General features: G+C 42.9%; 1 protein-coding gene across 3 annotated transcripts in view; it reads right to left on the bottom strand.

Moving 5' to 3' along the window:
- Window positions 1-20,053, bottom strand: part of FTO (FTO alpha-ketoglutarate dependent dioxygenase) — a 414,727-nt gene that overhangs the window by 143,759 nt on the left and 250,915 nt on the right. The window lies entirely within an intron of this gene.

Here is a 20,053-nt window from a genome sequence, read left to right as displayed (position 1 = left end):
ATCCTGCTAATGACTTCTGCCTGTGGCTGACAGGTTCTGGTCTTTGGTGAAAGCTGGGTTCTCAAAAACTGCTTTTTGTTTATTTCCTAAGAGGATTTATTACAGGACTTCTTCAGTGAGCATCAGCATTCCCAACAATGGCTGTCAACATCCTTCATCTACTTGGGTGCTCCAAATGGAGGGATTCTAATTCATGCTGTTGGATCTGGGACCCTAACACTCAGAATTTAAAATCGTCTTGCGTAAAACCTAAGGGCCCTGTTTTGGGAGTTTCCTTTTTTGGAGACGGGAAGACGTTACCTTCTTAACACATTTCATTCTTGAGATACAGAACTCTTGGTTTTCCTTTGGAAATTTCCACCACTTGGAGGTGGGGGTAGGGGGGGTGAGGGTGCTTAGGGACTGACTGATTTAAGATAATCAGAATATGCCTTATCTCCCTGTGGTTATGGGGATTGCTTCAGGAATGGACACATAATTCATTCAGACTAAGAAAGCATGGTAAGAATCTGGGGCTTCTGAGAAAGAGAAGTATTTCTCCTTTGCTGGGATTAGTGATGTGATGGTAGCTGTGAAGTCTGGAGCTACAACCATCCCATATCTAGAAGACGCTAAAGCTACCAGCAGCCACGAAGAACCTAAGAATGGAACCAACTAAGAAGAACCTAAGAGCAGAGAGATGGGTCCTGGTGATATATGGTTATTCCTTGGACTCAGCTATGCCTGAAGCTAGTTACCATGTGTTTTTCAATTACATGAACCAATAAACTCTTTTGACTTCAGTCTACGTGAGTTGGGTCTTCTGTCTCTTGCAACTGGAATAGTAGTAATTGATAGCTAAATTCAGTTAAGTAGACTCTGGTATGTACATATCAAGTCTCTGATCCAGAGTGCTACCTTCTCTCCTAGAACACGGAAACACAGTATTGTAACAACCTTGACATCTTGAACAGAGATGCTGGCAGAGTCCTTCAATAGGCCATCTTTCTTGTAATTTCAAGCACCTTGCTTGCCCTCCCAATCATGCACCCCTGCTCCTGTGTCTGTAACCTTCCTCACTACTGCTTTCTGCCCTTGGCATATACACAAGCTCTTAACTTTCCCATCTTGTGAAATGACCTCCTTTACTCATCCCTCATTTTAGCTGTCACCTTATAACTATATTTTCTTTCTTGGTCAAGCTTTCTGAATTAGTCTATCCCAACCCTTCCCAAAGCCTCAGTTCTGCAGATGAGTGTACCATCAAGTTATATTTTGAGAAATGCTCCAGGTGGGAGCCTTCTTTTGGACAGTAACAATTAACATGAGAGTATTAGAGGCTCTGGGAGCTCTTACAGAGATGAAGACTATTCAATTTTATTTAACCCAGTGTTTCCCAAACCTATTTGACCATGGAAACCACCCACTCTTTAATTCTGCTTAAAATCACTTAACCTCTCAAGGATCTGGACTTCCGAGGAACATACATTGGGAAACGATAGTTCTGTGCAATGCCTTCATCTCTCAAGTCTCATTTATTCACTTAAAATGATTACAAAACTTTTTAAATACCAAAAGTATATAGCAAAATATAACACACTTGTAGCTATGACCAGCTTTGCCAAATCTTAATGAAAAAGAAAAACATCTAAATCAAATCTGGCGAAAGATTTACAGTTTGCAAATGTTCTATTTCTCTCTGAGAAATCTTTACCTTAACACACATTCCCTTTGTCTTGAATAGCCCATCTCCCCTTTCCCCACCATTCTTTGCCTAGTGATATCTTCCTCCTTTTAAGACTCAGCTCAGCTATTATCTCCTCCAGGAGACCTTTTCTGATCCCTCCTGTTCCCCAGCCCGTCAAGGTTCTGTGGTCCTCCCAGAGTTCCCTGAATGTACTCCTATCAAAAGATAGCAGTTATCATATTCTTAGCTAATTGTCTGCTTATTCAGTGGTCTCCCTTATTAGACAAAAAGTTCCTTAAGGACAAGAAACTCTCTTTTCTTTCTGCATCCGCAACATCCTGTGTTGATCGCTGGGACAATCAGAGATACTGATCCACTGTTTCGTGACTGATGAATGTTGCAGGGCTTTCAGTGGGTCTTCCCCACGCGGGATATCAGTGTACAAGTCAGCCACCAGATTTCTTGACTCCTGTGTTGTCCTGACTTCTGTACATTTGACCCGGTCACTATCTTCCTCTTCGGATGCTGTCTCCACTTTCATTTTTCCGTCTCAAAGCAAGAGAATCAGCTAGGATGTCGTCTGCTTTGAGTAGCAGGAAACCAACTCTCAAAAGCTGAAGCCATCAGGATACTCATCTAAGAAGTCCGGAGGTGAAAGGCTTTGAGGTTGGTCATCGTGGATCCATGCTTTCCTTCTATTTGTTCTACCAGCATTAATGTACTAGTTGTTTTTGTTTGTTTGTTTGTTTTTTGTTTTTTTGTCCTCATACGTGTCACCTTGTGGTTGCAAGCCGGCGGCCATGGCTCCAGAATCCTGTCCTCCCACTGTGTGCCAAGGCTGGGTGCCTTCATGAGGCTCTGTCTTTTTGCCAGGGAGAAAATCCCTCCTCAGAGCCACTAGCCGATTTCTCCATGAACTTGTGCCGTGGCCCCCCAGCTTGCCAGGGAGGCTGGGAAAGTGAGCATCTGGCCCAGGGGAACAGAAACACCACGACCGGCTTCACCTGACTGGGATTCACCACCTGTGGCTGGCAGACGGGCCAACCTCCCTGAAATCAAGGGGTCTCTATCCACCAGCTGAACAAAACTGGCCTTCTCTTAGCAGGGCCGAAGAAGGCCGGAGAGAGCTAAGGGACTAGCTGCCGGGTAGGTGACACAGCGTGACTGCCAGAGTAACACCAGTATGGCTGTCAGGGTACCGGGCTGTGAAGCCAGAAGATTCCAGTTTCGAGGCTGCCGCTTCTCCCTCACCAGCCACAGGCCCATGGCCGGCTCCTGGTGATCTCTGAGCTCGATGTTCATCTGCTCTAACGGGAGGTTTCCTCAGGGTATCATGTGAGCTGACTAATGACGTTTAAAACAGAAGAGAAGCTTCTATTCATCCAGCTTCTTAAGTTAGGGATCTCGTGACATTTCTTAAGGCAGGAAAACATGTGTTCAGGCATTCATCCGACAGTTCCTGCGCATCTCCCCTGGGGCACTTTGGGTCACAGAGATAGTTAGGACAACCTCTGCCCTCAAGAGGCTCACTGTCTGGTGAACAAGACAAACATTTACACGAAGAGCTAAGCTGAACATGACAAGGGCCATAATTAAGATCTGTAGACAGTGCCATGGACCAGAGAGGAGGTCAATCTGCCGGGCGGGGGAGGGGCACCGACAGGGCCGCTGCGGACTGCCATGCGGGCTGTGTAACACACAGCTTGCACAGGTGCACGGGGAAGCCCTGGATCCTGACGTCCAAAGCCCTCTTAAGAGAGGAAACGTTTGCACCGGAGGCAAAGGAAGACTGCAGGTAGGACAAGGTAAAGAAGGAGTCCGTGGAGAGGGGAAAAAAAAAGTACAGTCGTTGGAAAATTCGGGATACAGTCAATGCTCTGGAGCAGATCTACCATTGAGGGAAAGGGGTGGGGGGTCACAGAAAGGAGGCTGAGAGCCAGGTAAGGCTTTTTACAACCTGAACCTTATCCTTTAGTTGGCAGAGGAGAGTCAATGGAAGTTTTAAAACATTAAAAGTAACTCATTCCTTCAAAGGTTAGGGAGGCCAATCCCATTTGCAAATTAAGTAACTACTAAATTGCAGGAGTCTCAGAGTACTCCCAACTCTATTTAATAAACAAAGAAGTTATTATAATGTTCAAGAAAGAGCTGTCAACTGCGCTTCAAAGTTTTTCAGAGACTCTGATGAAATGAATACCTGTGTTTTGTCCTTCCATAAAACTGAACAGGTTAGGGATACATCCCATAAATCCTACAATTATTTCAAGCACAAAGCATAGCCTTACTACATTATCGCTTTTAAATAACACATCACCAGGTTCTGGTTCCCAAAACCACTTTGGGGAAAAATGCTTTCCTAAGTGACATCACCCCCTTTTCCATATAAAATGAAAAAATAAAGGATCATATTCAGAAATAGCAGGCTACGGGAGGAGGATTGGTATACCTTAAGAGCCCACTATGGAACCCCCTACTGCCCTGAGAGAAACAAAGAAATAAATTAAAAATATAAAAACCCCCAAATACACATAGTTGAGCTTAAAAGAGGTGGGCTGGTTTTCCCCAAATCCATTAATAAAATAAATCACCGTATTTCATATTCACAGTCATCTCTGAAAGTTCTCCTCTTAATTGCTCCATGGCATCATGTTTTATTTTAGTAAAGTTCAGATTTTATTGCCAGGGACTAATGGGCATGGAGTCCCTGAAGAACTTGTTTTAAAACATTGACCAGTCAACCATAAAAGGGATATTAAAACAGCTACAGAGGCTAAATAAGAATTAAAAAGTATAGCCACTTATTTTTAAATTAGAATCCTCTTTCGCATTTAGGAATATAATAAAATGTGTCATAAACTTTCTACTTTCATTCCAAAGTATTGTTGTAAGGATCGACCGTAATGCAGATACAAACCTTCTACGGTTAAGCAGCACTCATTAAAATCAAGTGCTGTTTTTAAGCATTACTGGAGGCGTTTTAAAATTATACATGATTACAATGTTGCAAAAACCTTCCATGGAGAGACACAGAAAAGGAGAAACGGGAAGGATCTAATGAAGAAGACTGTTAATAAACTCGTGCCATCGGTAGGTCCAAATTCACAAGGCAAGCAAGGTCAAGTCCTAGGACACATCTGGGGAGAACTCGCAGTCTGGCAGGAGGCTGCAGAATGTGTTCAGATGAGATCTGTGCGCATCACTCTTGCACCATTTGGTGTCCTCCCCTCCAGTCTAGGAAGATTTTCCAGAACTACGTAGCCTCTCTCGCTTTACCGATACACCATCTTCTTTACCAAGGTTCGCTATCAATGATTAGGGAAGTAGCCCCGTTTCGTTAAGTGGGAACCTGGCCAGGAGAGAATCAATCTCTCAGCCTTGCCTCCAGTTCAACCTGACTGGGGCACTCAGATCCCCAACACTCTGATAATGGGTTACAGTCCTTCCCTTCTTCTGGTGGCCCAGAAGAGGGCAAGGATCGTTACCCGGAGGGAACATCCACTCCGATAAACTGCACAGGGCCCAGTCGCACCTGGAACGTGGAAATGGCTTCTCAGGCTTCCTTCTGAAATAGGGCATGAGGCAGAGAGAGAAAGAAGATGGTTTTGCCCAACAGAAGCACTCTCTGGCCAAATAGGACAAACACAGGATGTCCAACCGAAAGGAACAATCTTTTAGTAAACATGATCTCTGAAAGGACTCGGAAACAGAGACTTCAGCAGAGATCCAGTTGGTGCCAAAAAGGGGGCAGGGGGCAGGGCAGGAGCAGGATGGCAAAAGGGCCCAGAAGCCACTTCATTTCTAATTCGGCGGCACCTTCCGTTCCTCTCAACAGTTTTAAATAAAGGCATCTTGAACTGGTTTAGATTAGCCCCCACCAGGCACATTTGTAAAGATAAAAAGAACATGGTTGTTTTCCTTCCTCCGAGAGGGGGCTGGGAAGGGAGAGCCGGGCCTTTATGGAGGAGAGAAAACAAGAGTCAAGTATGTTCTTATGCCCGCGTTGCTTTGAAACTTCGAACTCTCAAACTTCTCGTCCTCCTTGTCCTCCTTGGTCGCAGAGACGGGGAGGAGAGAAGCCAGGCAGGGGTTGGGGGTGGGGTGGAGAGAAGTGTGTTTTTCTTCCTCGTCCTCAGTTCATGGCAGCAACTAGTTTGTGTAAACATTCGGTAGCCCATCTGAACCCTATTTTAGAACAAAACTATTTCAGTTTTAAAGTGTTTGAATTACTTTAGCTAAATCTGAGGATTTGCCTATTGAATCTGGAGCTGTTCCCTTTCAACTCTGAATGAAGGAAGAATTATGAGGCTGGAATTATTCAATGAGAGCTATCTGTCCTGGCACTCAATCAAAGGGATTAGGATTTGGAGAGAAAAGCCTACAGGTGATCCTCCAGGAAGCATACCAAGCAGTTATCAAAAACACACAAGTTCAAAGCAGCTCAATTTTCATATGTTAAATGTACTTGGATGCAGCCCCAGGCTCCTTTCTAGGTAAAAAATTGTGTTAAAGCTGTTTGTACTTGCATACTTAGCAGACAAGGGAATAAAAAAGCATGTGGTACAGTGGTGCCGGGTCCACCTCGCCCGCCTGTAACACGATAAATCAATCTTGTTCTCTCGGTGAAACACGATCTGATACTGTGTCCGGGCTTCCCGGACCCATCCCTGACTCCTAACATCATGGCAGATAGTCATTTACCTCTTCGATGCGAAAGAGCTGTCACAACACAAATGCTGGGAGGCCAGGCACCCGGCCCCGGCGGCTGAACAATTACAGTGCATGCTGTTCACGAGGCCTGCGTGCTGTTTTCCCAAACATCATGATCTGGGCTTAATGGTGTACTACCTGCTAAACAGCTGAACTTGGGCATGCTGAAAAGGAGAAAAAAATGACACTGAGACTTAGCTTACAGATGAGGGGACGTCCAGGGAGGCCTTCCTGTACTAGTGGGTCATCAAGACAGACACTTTATATTGCCATGAATATTCCGCAGGGCACACACAGAGAAGGATACAACTCCCTTTGGTGGGCCCAAAGGGGCTCTGAATGTGTAATGTATGAAATAAAGGGAGACTTCAAACACCTGTATTCAGTCGTTAGAATTGGATGCAAAACATGTCCTAGCCTACCAGACACATAATCCGTGCTCAGTAGATGGCCAAAAAGGTAGGAGCAGAAACAGTGCCTGCTTCTGCTACGTCCAACCTCTATGGAAGGAAGGTCAACGTCACACCGCGACAAGACTCAGCCTGTCGCTGACTGACAGGGAGGGCGGCGAAGGGCCTAGAATTTCACAGGACAGAGCGTAGCACTGAGAGGCAAGCATGGGGATCTCTGGCTACAGGACTTCAGAAAGTGAGCTGGCCTACCCAAATTGTAGTTGCCTCATCTATAAAATGGGTATAAAAGCCAACTCACGCAAAGAGGCTGCTGACGATATGTATTCAATGTATGCTAGCAGGCACTGTGCTAAACATTCTAGAGGCATTAACTTTCCTCCAATCACGTTAATGGAATAAATATTAACATTATTTCCATCTTAGAGATGATGAAACGGAATTAAACAAGCAGTGTGCTCAAAATCACTGTACCAGCAAGTGGCAGAGCACAGATTCAGACTCAGGACTTGGAACATAGGGTCCGTGTTCCTTACCTTCTACCTGATTCTGCCACCCTATCCATGGGTCTCTTGAATTTGAACCGCCTTCTATAATTAACGTTATTACCAGCCTACTGGGCTGGAGCCCCGAGGACCCTCCTCAAATCCTCCCTCTCCCTCCCTATTGCTAATCGACTGCCAAATCTCATGGCCCTACCTCCGCAATGTCCTTCTCCTTCCTGAGTGGTGCTCCTTCTGCCAGGGCCCACATGAGGTCCCACCACCTCTGGGCTTTACCAGTTGCCACAGGCCAGCCTGCCTGTTCTTTTCTCCAAGTCTTTGCTCATTCTCTTCCTGAAGCCTGAAATATCGCCTCCTCCTTTGCTTGGCACAATCCTACATGTTCGTCCTTGCCCAGGCTACAAGAGGCTTCCCTCAGCCTTGATTACTCTCTTGCAGGTGCTCCCAGAGCACATCGGCTGAATCCAGAGTATGTACTTCATCCTCCTCCTCGGCATTTCATTCAGCCGGACTCCCCGACCCAAACCCCCTACATGAACTGCCCTAATAAGTACTGTGAGTTCTGTGTCATATTTATTTTTATTTCTGTGGCACCTAGGTCTTCCAAATAGGTTTTTCTGAACCGGAAAAACAGAAGGCAGAGAGGAAGAATATCTTAAGATTCACTCCAGGTCACAGACGCTTGATTCAGACGATACAAACAATAAAAACAAACACATAACAACAGCAACGAGAAAAACCCTGGTATTATGTGAGGGATAAGGAAGCACCGTGGATAAAAAAACCTAGGCATGGGTGCCAGACTGCCAAGGTTAAAATCCTCCTGCTACCGCATACTAACTACATAACCTTGGGCAAGATTCTTAACTTCTCAGGACTCCACTTTCTTTCCTTCAAAAATGAGGAATAACAGCACTACCTACACCCCATGAGTTTGCTGTAAAGGATTAAATAATGCACGGAGCATTTAGAATAGCACTTGGCACATAGTTAAGTGTTCAATAAATGGTAGCTAGAACACTACATGGAGAGAATATTTCCTCTCCTTGCCATCTAAAACACTAACCTCTTAAAACCGGTACAAAAGAGAAGCATTATAGTCCGCGCGCTCTCTTTCAGAATCGGAGATGAAAAAACTCTAAGAAGTTGGACGTTGCAAACTCTGCTAGACTTTTCTTTCCTTCATAGCTCAGCTTCAGGCCCCAACATAAAAGAGCAATGCCGTAAACCTGGCTCCTCCTGGCTTCTTATCGTCTTGGCACTGAACAATCAATTTGAAAGTACATTAAGTTATTTAACAGGTCACCAAGTAGCAGAAAGCTAAAAGTTTAACCATATTTACAAGGAAGAATTATATGAAAATATTTTTATTGATACTATAAAAACCACCATTAAAAATGACTGCATTGAAATGCTGAACGTGTATGAAACAAATGGGCAACTCTTAAAATATTACCTGGTTCCAGACAGTCCAAATTTTGTGTCTCGTTAGCAAATAAGATAAGTGACTTTGTCTGAAATGATGTTTTATAAATCCTATTAACGGGCTATAAGGGAGGCAGCGGTTCCCAAAACAGGAGAATTAATTTCTCAGCTCAATCCCCATTTTACACACAAAAATGTGGGGGGAACAGAGGGGAGGGGCTGCTTTCAGACAAACAGACTACTAAGGGTCTGTAACAATTCCATTTTATACTTTTCAAAATACCTATACACGCATATCTTCTCTGCTCCTCACGACAAGCCTGAGAGGCAGGCTGGGCAAATACCAACACTCCTGGGGTTTTTAACAATAACGAGAAACGTAAAGTGGCTTCGTCGGAGTCCGTTTAAGGCAGAGCTAAGTTAGGCTCCTGGCGGCTCCGTGGCCCTTTCCACAGTGCGTGGTGTGGTAAGAGCCAGTGCATGGCTTAGAGACGGGTGCAGCCCTCTCTGCGCAAACCCACAGGATACTGTCCTGCCAAACTCTGTATCCAGATAAATTATAAGGCACTTGGTTTGTGCTTCTACTTTTTGAAAAATAGAAGTGATATACTCTCATCACCACATAAATAATAGCACCGTGCTTTGTATACACTACTTTTTTTTTTTTTTAAAGAGCAGGACGTCCTCCAATGATTGGTGCAATTTTGTTTTTGCCTTTTCTTGCCAAAAAGAAAATATGGCTTTAATAGAAGTTTACATCTGCGTGGCATTACATGCATGTAAAACAGATGTAACCTAATTACATTTTCATTTAAATTGCTAAATAGCTACCTAAGTAAAAAGCTAAAATAACATACAAACAACAGTTACTATAATAACAAGTGTACTTAGAATTGAATGAAAAGGATCAAAGCTGCAGCATATAGAATTTGAGTTGGTCTTTCAAAAAGAGGGCGACGTCACAACGCCGCCTCCATGTACCTCAAGTCATTCAGAAGTCCCTCCCGCTCGGCCTGAAGATGCAGCTCGGCTCAGCCTAGACACACGGAAGGAAATCCGAAGCGTTTATATAAAGACTCTGGGTTTCATGAAGATTAGACACACTCTACTAGAGATTATGTAGCAAAACCCTAAACTGGAAATTAGAATTCCAGGGCAATACAATCAGCTTGATTATAGTTTTAAGCAGACCTGTCTGGGCTAAAATCAGGAATCAGCTCCCAACCCTGAGATCAGAGCACCCTTTTCTGGATTTGTCGCAGAAGACGTTACATGTCAGTCATTGCATATTCACGACCGGTCCCTTCCTGAATGCCACAGGAAGGCTCCTCAGAAGGATCCAGAGCATTTGGGATGATGTCGAGCTTTGCAGAAGGGCACGCATGGTTGGTCTTCACAGGAGCAGAGGCAACACCACGCTGCCCTGTGAGACGGCTGAAATCCTCGCGGTGTACTCTGGGAACGTGCAAACCGGCCTGACCTAGCTTTGCTGAGTAAGGTCCACTGCCAGCTTTTCCTTTTTGATTTCAATCACATTTTTCACTAAAGTGAATTTCAGGCAGTGGGTGACAGTGTCTGTTATTTTAAGTAGGCTGAGAATAAAACTAGACGTGTAGCGTGTTCGAGCAGTATAAAATTATTTCAGAATTAGAACAGTCCACTGCTAAAAGCCAAGGATCTAGCGCTGGAATGCCTGCTGAGGACACTCTCCCATTCACTTTCTTCTCTAAACTAGACCAGCCAGTTTTTCTGAATTTTGCAAAGGAGTGCAGAAAAATAAAACACTTGAATCCAGCCAGCCCTGTCTGATCACAGGTCTGAAATGTTTCGGAGGAATTAAAAAACAACAACAACAACAACAAAGAAATGGAACATCTCTCCTAAAACGAAAGGTTTCAAGCCGAGAACGTCCTTATCAGAGACATGGACAAACTCTAAAAATTAGCTTTAAATTATACCCCAATACACCTACCCTGAGAGTTAGCTTCAGGCTCCCTTTTTCGTTTGATTGAGCAAACGTCCTCTCTCTAGAGATGTGAAAGAATGGAAAGACAAAGGATTGGAGGTGAGGCACTGAAAGATGTGAAAACAGAAGAATCACCCAGGGGCCAGCAGCTGGTGTCAAGGTTGGCACTTCTTCCTCAATGCTGCCTCAACACGGTATTTTAATGGGCGAGCAAAGGGCTGCCAACATGCGCACTGCCTCTCACTACCCCGCAAACATCAAAGCCCAAAAAGGGCTCCCACGCACTGGGTGGGAAAGATTTTCTTTTTCATATCTAGACCATCCTACACCAAAACCGTGATGATTCCCTGCCTGGATCTGGTAACCAGGAGGTTGGGAAAGAGAACGGGGAACCTGACTCTGAGAATCTTCTCGTCCACAGCCGTTCCCCAAGCTGAGCGCTTTGGCTTCTTCTCTTCAGACTGGCTGCTGTCTGCTTTCTGTAAAGGGTGTTCGTAAAGTTTCACAATGTGTTGAGAACACATTTGCGAAAGACAAGTGAAGGCTTGTCGTGATTTTGTAACCAATTATTTCATTTGTGTTTTATAAATCGGTCATAAATGTCATTGACTAATTGCTGCCCTCCCCCCTCCCCCACACACCCACTGGAGCAAATAGGCAACCCTGCACCACTCTTGCCAGGGGCCAAGAACTAATGGCAGGTTTTACACTAAACTTCACCTATTTGGAAGGACATCAATGGCAGCTGAGGACACACTGTGATTTCTCTACTCACCACCACACCTCTCTGCCCTGAAAAACAAACAGATTTCCATCATTCCACTCACTCCAATGCCAGGAGAAAAGAGAACAGACGACCCAAAAGAAACAATAATAAAATAATCATATGACAGTATCACTGACTTAGTCAAGGTCTTGTCTTATCCATCTGATCATTACTAAACCGGTAGTTACTCAAAAACACACATTAAGTGATGATTTATCTGTTCGACTGTTGTACAAACATTGTCTTCTATTGATACTTAGTAGCTCTGGGAAAGGAAATGTGAATAATGCCCTGCCTCAGAACGAACTTTAAAGAATAACCACATTCCAAAGGCTGATGCCAGAGGCAGGGGAGGAGGAGAGAAGTAATTACTTAGAGATGGGTTAAAAGTCAGCAAGAAAGGAAAGAGAAGGGCGGCTCTGTCCTATAAACTTTTCTGGAACTCTACTCCCTTAAGTCAGTCTTGACAAAGGATCTATGTCACTTTAAAAAAAAGAGAGAGAGAGAGAGACATAAATGGGACAAGCTGTCCTCTTCACAATGGTGTTTGACACCGCAAAACAGTACCTGTTCAGAAACACACCAAGCCGTACACACCGCCCCCTGCAGGATGAGAAGATGCTGCCACCAACACCCGGCTCCTCTTCTTAATTTGTGGAAGATAAGTCACAAACGTGGCTTGTAGGCCAAACCCAGCCCTCACTATATTTTCCAACTTTAAGAAAATTAGTTGTCCAAGTTTTTATATAAGTATGTTTCGTGTTAAAAAAATATATCTTGATTTCTGGCTTCTGGGAAAAAAGAAATCTGGCAAGTCCAGCACAATGGGCCCACATGGTCTTGTGGCAACCACCACCTGGAGCAGAGGACTGGCTGTCTTCTTTCGGCTGAAGGTGTGCTTTCTGGTTCTACGTTGTCCCCTCAAGTCCCCATCACGTCGTACCTAGCCGGCGTCACTCACTGACATTACCCAAGGGCCCCTGTACGGATTGGAGCTGATCATTTCTGCTGTTTGGTGTAACCACTAATTAACTGCCCAGCAAACAATTCTTTTCCCTACTTGAAGGCAGAGAAAAAAAGATTTCAGAAGCCCTGAGTCCTATCGAACAATTCCAACTGTGACCAAAATTCTGCCACACTGAGTGAGCCAGTGTTTGAATTTCAGAACAAAGTGCGCCACACATCCTTGGGCTTGCCTGAAGACATCCTGGCCCCGGACAACGCAGACTGGCTGACCACCAGGTCAGCCTCTCCTCCAGGTACACGATTCCCTAGGGGTCAGTCGCATGTTCTGTGGGCAAACTAGGAAAATGAACCATACCATTCTCTAATGGAAAAAATACATTCTATTTTTATTTACTCTTATTTATTACTCCCAAATTAAGTCTGTTCAAAGTTGACCTATCAGACACGCATTTTCAGCCTGACTTTTTTACAGTTACGATAGAGAAAAACCATCATTCTTCATGATATGTTTTTTATAATGAGGACCACAAAAAAAAAATGCAGAGAGAAATCTCAGGATCTTTGGAAATAGAAATGAATGTACATATTTTGCGCTAGCTAGCAGTAATTACTTTACCATGTGAGGCTCAGGGTAGGTAGTAATGTGCAATACCTTTAAACTTGGAGCCATCCCAAAAAACAAACAGCAAAAAACCTGACCTCTGACCCTGTTTTGAAGCATCACCACCCGCTTGGGTAGTGTTTGCATGTTAAAATATTTATTTCCTTCATAAAAAAATCTATCTGAATATCCAATCTCTCAGCAGAAGGGAGTCTTATTTCCATGTTAGCAGAAGCCCTTAAGTAATTTGGGGCTATGATCTGAACACTACAAGCTTTACCCACTTAAAACTTTGCCAGCTTCAAGCTGCATATTTTTCTCACCAGCTCCTCATTTGCAAAACATATTAGAGATTCAGGTGAAAGGTGACGAAGTTTCCACAGCTGGAAAACCCAGTTAGAAAACTGTATGTTTCTTGGGCACAGCTTCCAACAGAGCTGTATTTCTGGGCATTCTGTCACTTGAAGACAGGGTTGGTACCAGTGGGGAGGAACAAGTTCTCACAAGCCAGTACTGTAATGGTAACTTCTGGATGCGGTGTGGGAGAGACTGAAGCCTCTCGGGCAAGCTCTTTCACCGAAACACCTCTGACTGTGGCCTTAGAGCACAGGGACATCATCCCGCGAAGTTTTTCTTCATCTGTTCACTGCTTATGGTATTTGAGTAAAAGGCCTACTAAAAGTCACTTAGACTTTAATCTCTGCCATGAAAAGGAGACTCGAAATCTCACATAAGGTGCTTGACTGAATCACATTTGCAAGGTTGGGCAGACGAGAGAGGAACGAGATGCAGTTGAGGTGTTTGCGCCCCTTCACCCAGGCACAACCCTCAACCTTCACCAACAGCGAGGCTGAGAGGAACCCTAGCTCCTCCTCCATGATGCTTTCTAGTAAGACAGTGTGGTAGGGTGAGCCTTTGCTGAATTCTTCTCTGAGGCCCAGGATCAAGATACTAAAATTAAGCTCAGAACGGCTCTTAAAAGCAGAAGGGCTTTAGATTTTCCTTCATGTCCCCCAACGTTACTTAGTGGGGAAATGGCTGTGCTTCTCTGGTGCAATGATCTGGGGAACACAAAGGAATAAGGCCCTTTACTTCCAGATATCAGTAGAACTCTACCTGCAATTTAAAAAAAAATTTTTTTTTGAAGTAGAGCTGACACAACTTTACCTCCAAATTTAAAAACAGCTCGTTAGGCCTGAAATACTGTGCAGAACCCATATTATCTCTCTGTGAGGAAAACTGGCCACGCTCTTTAGACTTGTGTCTAGCATAAATCTGCGGGAATTTAGAATTCTGTAATTCTGGCGTGTATCAGAAAGTGGTTTTTGCATCTCATCCTGTACCAGTTACGCTTCCTTTAGGGGGAAAAACCCAACTATGTTGCAACAAGAAAGAAAACGTTGTACACTGAGCTATTTAACTACAACCATTTCTCCACTTAAGAACTTTCCATTTAGACTTACGATAAGAACAAACCGAAGTGCAAGAGCAAAAGTGTGTCCCCCAACAGACTATACCTCCAGGAGCTGCTCGATGCTACTCTGGATTTACAAACGAAAGGGTTGACAGACGGCTTTGCGGATCCTAACCTGCTTGGAAGGAGAAGCACTTGGTAAGTCATACAAACTGCTGATCAAGGCGGCAAGTCCTTCCAGCACCTTTGGGCAAATGAGATAAAGGTGCCCACTGAGGGCAAGCAGTCTCCCAGTTTGGAGAGGGCAGTGTGCACTGGGCCTCGGGCCCTCTTCCTTCATGCCAGCCCCCTCAGCCGGGAGCCCGGATGCAGCGTGTGACCCGTGTGACAAGTATGGAACATGACAAACGCATAAGCGGGCCTCTCTGTTCAGCCCCTCTGGTTTCCAGGTAGCAAAAGTCTCGTTAAGTAACCTCGCCAGCACACAGAGATCGGGGACTAATTTCACAATTGTTTGATGAAACAACCTCGACAGCATCAAGTTAGAAGGAGGAGGAATAAATCGAGGGATGCTCGCCGGAAATAATTAGGAGTCACAACAGAAAAGAGCAAAGTCGTGTGGTTTCGCTTCACGATTAACCAGTTCTTCTAGACTTAAGGGTGGGACTGGTTCGATCGTCTTCACAGCCTGACTCGAGAAGGGCACGCACAGAGCGGAGACCAGCAGATCCCTGGCCTGAAGAGCCATGAGCGGCCTTCTGCTGGTGAGCGTCGGAAGCCAGGAAGCCAGGTTTTCAAGTCCAGAGAGGAGACGCGCTGAGCCAGCATGCTCTGGCTTCGGACTCCCTGTGGAAGCAAATGGCTCCAAGGAGAGGGCAGACTGAACGTCAGTGGGAAAGGGGCAAAGCATCCAAAAAGCTTCAGAAATTACCAAAAGCGTTAGCTAGGAGGTCAGCACTTCTTAATTTTAGGATGGAACCTGGGAAAGCAGTTAGTGACGGCAAAGTCATGGTAGATGCAAACACTTCTTAGTTCTCTTCTTACCTCCATGTTGGGATCGTGTCCCTAACATTAGTTATAATTGTAAATGAGGTTGCAACACCTTGAGGATGAGTTGGCAGCTTTGTAGCTATTAACAACAACTATGCCTCAAAAGAAGGGAGGGAAATGGCAGAAGACACAAGAAATTCACACATACACGCACAGCCAGGAAACAAGAAAAGCATGGAAACATGAAAAATGTCCAACCACAGTAGTGACAAAGAAATGAAATGAGATGTAACTTGTCGCCCATAAATTTGGCAGATTTATTTTTATTTTTTAAAGATTTTATTTCTTTATTTGAGAGAGAGGCGAGGGGGAGAGAGAGAGAGCACAGAGACAGACAGCAAGCACAAGTCAGGGGCAGAGGGAAAGGGAGCCCAATGTGGGGCTCGATCCCAGGACCCCGGGATCACAACCTGAGCCAAAGGCAGCTGCTTAATGGATTGAGCAACCCAGGTGCCTCAAGATTTTTTTTTTTTAAATGGTAATATTCCATGTTCCCAGACACGAAAAGGGAGAGGCATTCTCAAAACCTGTTGGTGAAAATGTAAACTGGGACCAATCTTTCTGAATATTAGATTGGTAATGTTTTACACAAACACTCATTGCACACACATTTATCAAGTACTATGATTTGTTACGAATTTAAAATGTACACTTTGCTTCACCTTGTAATTCCATATCTAGAAATGTATTCAATAAGGGCTCAAAGATTAGACATCTATTATGATATTTAAAAGTGAAAAAAGAGGGGCGCTTGGGTGGCTCAGTCACTTAAGCATCCGATTCTTGATTTTGGCTCAGGTCATGATCTCAGGGTCGTGAGATCAAGTCCCAAGTGGGGTTTGATGCCAGGGCCTGGAGCCTGCTTACGATTCTCCCTCTCCTGCTGCCCCTCCCCCCACTCTAAAAAAAAAAGTGAAAAAAGAGATATGGTTAAACACATTATTGTATATTTTGAGGTAAATTATTCTTGAATGAAATGTAATTAATGAGAAAATGATCAAAAAATAATATTCTGTGAAAAAGAGTACAAAAACTTTTAAAACGGAAATCTTCCTAATCATACACCAGATGTTAACAATTCAGGGTGGCAGAATTACAGGTAATCTTCATCTTTTTCTTATACTGTTATATAGTTTTCAAATTTTCTACCATGAGCATTCATTAATTTTAAAAGCAGGAGAAAGTGTTGAGCAACAAAAATAGAATTAGCTGAAGAGCAGAGGTATTTAGAATTTCAAAAGCATATAACTGAACAAGAAAACAGCAAACTGGTGGCATCGCAATTCCAAATGTGCCCTTAAGCAGAGATTTACAAATCCTGAAAATATATAAATTTGGGGTCCTGCAACAGTGTTGAAGGAGCATCTGTAAACTGAGTCAGAAAAGGTTCAAAACAGAAGATCCACAGAGATCACCCAGCTTAATCTCTTCACTGGACTGTGGTGGAAACGAGGACTAGGCATTGCAGTGACCCAGGACTCCTGGCTTTGGCGCTATGCCCTTCCCACGACACTAGGGACAGCAAGAGGTTTCATCTACATTCCAAGTGTCAATCGACTGGTGGTAGCTGTTCAGTGCACTGTGCTGAAAAGACGCCATAGGAGTTGAGGAGGGAAAAATGCAGTAAGATTAGCGACATCTGCCATGGGCAGGAGAAGGGGGAGTGCTGGTGGGCATGCCACATACTTGACATTCTTGCAAAAATGACATAATATTGTCTTCTCCAGACCAGGTGTTTGTCACTGTAATACAGTGAGTGCCTATTTCTAGGGGAACATTTGGTATAAATTAGGACTAAAGAAACCTACAGCTTCAATGGGCAAAGAATGAAGAGGAAAACTTATACTTGCCAAATGAAAAGGGGTCAATTACAGGTTTCATAAAGGTGCAGCATTATACTTCACTGAAATATTCATACTCTCTCCCCAAAAAGAAGCTTGCGAGGCATGAGCACAAAAGTTGAAAGAGCAAACTCATGCTTTTTCTCTGGAAAGATTTAAATAGAAATAAAGTTCAAAAATGTGAGGGACATGGCACGCAAGTCTCAATGCTAAAATAGCCAAAAGCCAATCAAGCCTTGGAGAAACTTCAAAAGGGTCAACTTCACAGAAAAGGTAAGGATGGATGAAGTCTACTAAGACCTGTTAATTGTGGTCTCTACAGGGAAAAGACCTCTGTAGGGAATTCTCACCTATGAAAGTGGATATGAAAGCAGTAAATAAAATACCAGCAGATCAAGTCCGTCTGTGTATGACATCACGATCAAGTAAGGTCTGTTCCAGGACTGCAAGGATGGTTCAACAGTATAAAATCTAATCATGTAATATATCACATTTACAAATTAGAGGGAAAAAAACCACATGGTCATCTCAGTAGACAACCTCCCCCCTAAAAAATCAGGATCTGATTGAGTGCAATATGCATTAATGAGAATAAAAATTCCTTCACTTGATAAAAAGTATTTACCAGAAATCTCAGCAAATCTCAAACTGACTTGTGAAATATCAGAACTGTCCTCAGTAACAACTGAAAAAATGTAAAGATGCCTACTAACCCTATTATTATACAACACTGTGCTGAAAATCTCAGCTAAGACAGGAAGGAAGATAAAAATAAAAAAGTATCTGTGTTGGAATGAAAAGGGCAACATCATCATTACCTTATGTTCTATCATTCCTTACCCAGAAATTCCAAGGAAATCAACTGAAAAAAACTACTAGAACTATGAAAAGAGTTTAATAAGGTAATGAAATAAATATAAAAACTCAGCAGCTGCCTACAAATTGTTTTAATTCCATTACAATCACAACAAACCCTCTAAAATACCTAGAAATACATGTAAAAGGATGTGAAGAACAATTTTAAAAACTCTACCTAAAGATGCAAAAGAGGACATAAGCAAATGAAGAGACACATCACTTCAACGCATGAGGAAACAGGTTTCTTAAAGTTCTCTAACATAGAAATCTATGAATTCAATGCACTTCTAATAAAAATGCCAACAGGATTTCTTAAATGGAATCTGACCACCTGATTCTAAAGTTCATTTGGAAGAAACAGGCGTGAGAAGAGCAACAAAATTACTTAAAAAGGACAACGGGAGGGGAGCAAGCCCTATATTTCAAAATATTAAATTTTGCTAATTAGGCAAAAATATAAATCAAAGAACAGAATTAATATACAGAACATATAAAAACTGCAAATCAAAAAGAGAAAGATAAATAACTTAATAGAAAATGTGTAAAGGATATGAACAGACGATATGAGAAGAAAAAGTAAAATGTTCAATAATAATGTGAAAAGATGCTCACCAGTAATCAGTAAAATGCAAATCAGAACCACGAGACAAAGTTTTTCACCTATCATAGTGGCAAAAATAAAATAATCAGAGTGATAAATTGATACCAATTCTTCATACACAGTTGATGGGAATGTAAACTGGTGCAGTTCTAAAGGAGAGCTATTTAACAGTTATTAAAATCCTAAATGTGCATACATTTAATCTACTCGTACCATTTCTTGGGATCTAGGCTACAGAAATAGTCTGATAAACACCAAGACGCATGAAAAAGTACATTCACTACAATATGGTTTGTGATAGGGAAAAAAAAAAACAACACAGTCCTCAAGACCAAGGTAGTTAAATGAAGTGGGATGATATGCCATCCACATTATGAAATATCGTGGGACAGTCAAAAGGAGCTAATTAGATTTCGACATACAAACATGAGTAGCTTTCTAGGTCAGTTTATAGTAAATAAACACAAGTTGAACTGTAGGGATTATACCATTTTACAAAAAAGAAAAAGAGGGAAAGAAGGAATGGATGAGAAAGGGATGAAAGGAGGATAAGACACTGCATCGGAAAGAAAAAAAGAAAGAAAAGAGCAAAATAATACCATATATTTTTATGGGTAATATATACATGCGTGCAAGTACGTAAGAGGCCGATCCGACAGGATACACGCCAAGCTGATTACATTACTTTTCACAGGGCAGAGCCACACGTTTGCTGGGGCAGTCAAAGGAGGTCTGCTTTTCTGGAGAGGCAATACAGAGTAATGGTTGTGTGCAGATGCTGGACGTAGGCTGCTGGTTCTAACCATTATTTAAATCAACCTGCACCTCAGCTTTTTCATCTGTAAGTTGGGGTAATAATAGTACCTACTCATAGGGTTACTATTATCAATGAATAAATTAATATCCATCCAGCACGTGTCTGGCATACAGTAAACTATCAGCGTGATAGAAGTATTAGCTGTTAGGAAGAGCCGTACAAAATTGCTGATATGTGACTATTCTGATCAACAAAAATAGTAATTTTATATGATTTAACTTAATGTTATGTATACTGTTTTGATTTTTTTAAATACACATCACATGCCTTTTTTTTTTTTAAAGGGCTGTGGAGAAGAAACGATGGGGGTAAGATTAGTAGAGAGGGTCTGAAGGGAGTCACTGTGTACAGAAAAATTAAATAATCTCAATATCTGTGTCTAGAAAGAGATTGTCTTTCACAAGGAAAGCCAGTATTTAGAATAACTTTGCCAAGTAAAATTTGAGACATGCTTTCAAAATC

The sequence above is a fragment of the Ursus maritimus genome, unplaced genomic scaffold (genome assembly GCF_017311325.1).
Source record: "Ursus maritimus isolate PB19 unplaced genomic scaffold, ASM1731132v1 scaffold_19, whole genome shotgun sequence".
NCBI classification, from domain to species: domain Eukaryota; kingdom Metazoa; phylum Chordata; class Mammalia; order Carnivora; family Ursidae; genus Ursus; species Ursus maritimus.
This window is presented reverse-complemented; position numbering and strand designations above follow the sequence as displayed.